We start from the raw sequence: 5,358 nt of genomic DNA, 5'->3' as shown, positions 1-5,358 counted from the left end.
ACCACCATTACCGCCCCTGATCCCACACCCCTCACCACCATTACCGCCCCTGATCCCACACCCCTCAACACCATTACCGCTCCTGATCCCACACCCCTCACCACCATTACCGCTCCTGATCCCACACCCCTCACCACCATTACTGCCCCTGATCCCACACCCCTCACCACCATTACCGCTCCTGATCCCACACCCCTCACCACCATTACCGCCCCCGGATCCCACACCCCTCAACACCATTACCGCCCCTGATCCCACACCCCTCACCACCATTACCGCCCCTGATCCCACACCCCTCAACACCATTACCGCTCCTGATCCCACACCCCTCACCACCATTACCGCCCCTGATCCCACACCCCTCACCACCATTACCGCCCCTGATCCCACACCCCTCACCACCATTACCGCCCCTGATCCCACACCCCTCACCACCATTACCGCCCCTGATCCCACACCCCTCACCACCATTACCGCTCCTGATCCCACACACCTCACCACCATTACCGCCCCAAGTAAAAATGTTTTACTTTGTTATAGTGCAAAAAAAAAAAATAAAGTGTCAAAAACATGCTTTTTCGGGGGGGGGGCCTTCATGATTTCTTGCACCGGGCCCTGAGAAATCTAGTTACGCCTCTGTCTGGACCTCTGTACTCTGCATCACTTACTACTGAACCTCTGCACTCTGTATCACTTACTGCTGACCTCTGTACTCTGCGTCACTTACTACTGTACCTCTGACCTCTGTTTCATTTACTACTGAGCTCTGCATGCTGTGTCACTTACTAATGAACCTCTGCACTCTGTGTCATTTACCACTGAACTCTGCATGTTGCTCATGTAATACTCATCTTTGCACTCTGCATCAAATACCACTGATCTCTGCACTCTGCACCACCTATTACTGCCCTCTGCACTCTATGTCACCTATTACTGACCTCAGGCACACTGCTTTATTTAATACTGACCTCTCAACTCTGCATCACTTACTAATGACCTCTGTACTCTGCATCACTTACTACTGATCTCACCACTCTGCATCACTTATTAATTACCTCTGCACTCTGCGTCACTTACTGCTGACTTCTGCATTCTGTGTCACTTACTGCTGATCTCTCCACTTTGCATCACTTACTACTGAACCTCTCGACTTTGTGTCATTTACCACTTACCTATGCATGTTGCTAATTTACCCTGTTTCCCCAAAAATAAGCCCTACCCCGAAAATAAGACCTAGCGTGATTTTTGTGGATAGCTGCAATATAAGCCCTACCCCGAAAATAAGCCCTAGTTAAAATCCTTGCAAAAACATGTAATCCGTTTTGTAAAAATATTATATAATGTGCAGCGTGTCTCCTTTTGTAACTTTATTGTGGACAATACCTTATTTACAGTGCTGCTTACATATGGAGACTCACTGGATATTATATAATCTTTTTACAAAACAGATTACATAATTTTACAATGACTTTAACCAAGGTTTATTTTTGGGATTACAGAATGTCATATTGCTGACGCTTGAGCTTACAGGGGGAGAGGAGAAGACAAGGGACACAAAAACTTTTTAAAAAATATTTTGTTTTATTACAGGTTTTTTTAAAACATAGACAGGGGTAAATGACACAGCACATAGACTGCGCTGTCTATCATGCTTTAAAGGATCGGGATTTCTTTTTAAGGTTACAAGTACAACCACTTTAAGATCGTCCTTGTCAATACTGTAAATAAATAAGACATCCCCTGAAAATAGCCAAAATTGTAGCCAAAATTAATGTAAGACCCAGTTCTATTTTCGTGGAAACACGGTATTACTCATCTTTGCACTCTGCATCATTTACTACTGAACCTCTGCATCATATACCACTGATCTCTGCACTCTGCACCACCTATTACTGCCTTCTGCACTCTGTGTCACCTATTACTGACCTCAGGCACTCTGCTTCATTTAATACTGACCTCTCCACTCTGCATCACTTACTAATAACATCTGCACTCTGCATCACTTACTACTGATCTCTCTACTCTGCATCACTTATTAATGACCTCTGTACTCTGCGTCACTTACTACTGACCTCTCCACTCTGCATTACCTATTAATGACCTCTGCACTCTGCGTCACTTACTACTGGCCTCTCCACCCTGCATTACTTACTAATGACATCTGCACTCTGCGTCACTTACTGCTAACTTCTGCATTCTGTGTCACTTACTGCTGATCTCTCCACTTTGCATCACTTACTACTGAACCTCTCCACTTTGTGTCATTTACCACTTACCTATGCATGTTGCTAATTTAATACTCACTTCTGTACTCTGCGTCATTCTCCACTGAACCTCTGCACTCTGCATCACTTACTATTGAACCTCTACACTCTGTGTCACTTACTAATGACCACTGCATGCTGCTTCATTTAACACTGACCTCTGCACTCTGCATCACTTATTACTGACCTCTGCACTCTGCATCACTTAATACTGACCTCTGCACTTTGCATCACTTATTACTGAACCTCTGCACTCTGCATCACTTATTACTGATCTCTGCACTCTGCATCACTTGCTTCTGAACCTCTGTACTCTGCATCATTTACTACTGAGCTATGCATGCCGTGTCACCTACTACTGAACCTATGCACTCTGCCTTATTTACTACTGACCTCTGCATGCTGCTCATTTACTACTGACCTCTGCACTCTACATCACTTATTACTGAACTTCTGAACTCTGCACTATGCATCACATACCACTGACCTCTGCATCACTTATTACTGACCTCTGCACTCAGCCTCCCTTACTCCTGACCATTGCACTCTGCATCACTTACTACTGACCTCTAAACTCTGTGTCACTTACTAGTGAATCTTTACATTCTGCAATACTTACAACTGAACCTCTGTACTTTGCCTCTCTACTGACTCCTGAACTGCGCGTCACTTACTGTATATACTGTATTAAAAATTTTTTTATGATACTTGTAGAACCAAATGCACTGCTCCCAATTGGTGTACATTCTCTGTCTACAGTGGCTTGCTGGACACACAGGAGAAAAGAAGTCCTTGGAAATTTTATTGATGTTGTTCAATGCTGGCAATTATGATATGGTTTAGTCCTTAGTGTCCATTCTGGGATTTTAAAAAGGTTGTATCTGCTTTAATATTATTCCAAATTAGGGTCCAATGTTGTACTAAACATAATGTCCTGCACCTTTTTGTTCTGCTATGTTCAAAATATTTTGTAATTCCCTGTCAATAAATATTTTGCTGAAACATGTAAGAGAATGGCTGGGTCATTAAGGTCATCTGATACAGCTTAATCTGTCTAGTGCTGAAGTAAATAATGCAGAAAAGAGCAAACAGTCTTTATTACCAGTAATGCAGGAGCTTAGCCAAGGATTTCACATGATGACAGCTCCAATTAGGGGAGGCTATTAAACTGACTCCCATTATGCAAGCAAGATTTAATCTGGCCATACACTGAAAAACTTTTTACCGTCAGGCTACAGGCTAAACAAAAAATCTAAGACTCCTTCATATAATGTGAATGGATGAATCTGCCATGCTATCTATTGTATACTGACAGCCAGGGTCAGCAATTGCCAGAATACCCCAACAGCAGCTACAGCAAATTGGATGTAGCCCCTGTTTTGCTGACAATTTTCTTTTTTTTTTTTCTTTTTTTTTTGCTGATAATTTTCTGTCTGGCTCCTATTTTTTTTTTTACCCATAGGATGTCGGGCAGAAGGGTGCCAACAGGGCCACCTTGCTCCATGTATGGCCAACTTTAGAAAAATAAAGAATATCAAGTTACTAAAAGACTAGAGAGAAGCTAAATTCACCACACAAAGAGAGCAACCCACTATTTTCAGTGTGTGGGCCCGTCACTAGTTTAATGAAATAAAGAATAAGGGTCACTGTAGATAGACATTTGTTTTTTTTGTTGCTTTGACTTGGATTAGTAAAACATTACTAAAGGATTTGGAACACAGGTAGAGAATAGTGTTGAGCGAACACGGACTGTATTATTCGTGTTCGTACCGAATAATTGGATTTTTTGTACCCGAACACGGACACGGACACTTTACTGTATGTTCGGGTAAAAATCCGTGTTCGGTCGTTTTATTTCCGGGTTTTGCATGCTTTGGCGCTCTTTTCATGGCGGGCTTTCAACAGCCAATCAACAATCGTTTAACTGGTGTGCCTTAAGCCATCCCAGCCATGCCTGCAAATGTCTCAGTAGCTGTGATTGGCCGTCTGAAGCATGTGACCAAGTCTTTATAAGTTCGAGGCAGCCGCAGCGGCGTCATTATGCTGCTTAGATTCAGGGACAGAGCACACATCAACGTGCTGGCTGCTGATTAGGGAAAGATAGGCAGGAAAAAACCATTTGTGTCCGGATAGAATTGAGGGACAGGTCGGAGTGTTTAGGCAGGGCGAGTTGTAGGCATTTTAGGGATAGAGTCTGCTGAATTATAGGGTCAGTGTCTTCTACAAACTACAATCGATATTGCTGTGTGGGGGGTGGGGTGAATCTGCACTCAATCCTGATCTACGATCTCTTCTCAATCCTGTTAGGGACAGAGTCTGCTGAATTTTAGGGAAACTGTGTTCTACAAACTACAATCGATATTGCTGTGTGGTGTGGGATTGGAGATAGGCAGGTGTCAGTGATCCACATCCATTTTTCTGTGTGTGAGCTGCAGTGAACACAATCTTTTTGGGCTGCAGTGAACACAATCTTTTTGGGCTGCAGTGAACACAATCTTTTTGGGCTGCAGTGAACACAATCTTTTTGGGCTGCAGTGAACACAATCTTTTTGGGCTGCAGTGAACACAATCTTTTTGGGGTGCAGTGAACAAAATCTTTTTGGGGTGCAGTGAACACAATCCTTTTTGGTGTGCAGTGAACACAATCTTTGTGGGGTGCAGTGAACAAAATCCTTTGTGGGGTGCAGTGAACACAATCTTTTTGGGGTGCAGTGAACAAAATCCTTTTTGGGGTGCAGTGAACAACATCCTTTTTGGGGTGCAGTGAACACAATCTTTTTGGGGTGCAGTGAACAAAATCCTTTGTGGGGTGCAGTGAACACAATCTTTTTGGGGTGGAGTGAACAACATCCTTTTTGGGGTGCAGTGAACAAAATCCTTTTTGGGGTGCAGTGAACAAAATCATTTTTGGGGTGCAGTGAACACAATCTTTTTGGGGTGCAGTGAACACAATCTTTGTGGGGTGCAGTGAACACAATCTTTTTGGGGTGGAGTGAACAACATCCTTTTTGGGGTGCAGTGAACAACATCCTTTTTGGGGTGCAGTGAACACAATCTTTTTGGGGTGCAGTGAACACAATCTTTGTGGGGTACA

This window comes from Pelophylax lessonae (assembly GCF_965119305.1).
Source record: "Pelophylax lessonae genome assembly, chromosome: 6".
In the NCBI taxonomy this organism is placed as follows: domain Eukaryota; kingdom Metazoa; phylum Chordata; class Amphibia; order Anura; family Ranidae; genus Pelophylax; species Pelophylax lessonae.
This window is presented reverse-complemented; position numbering follows the sequence as displayed.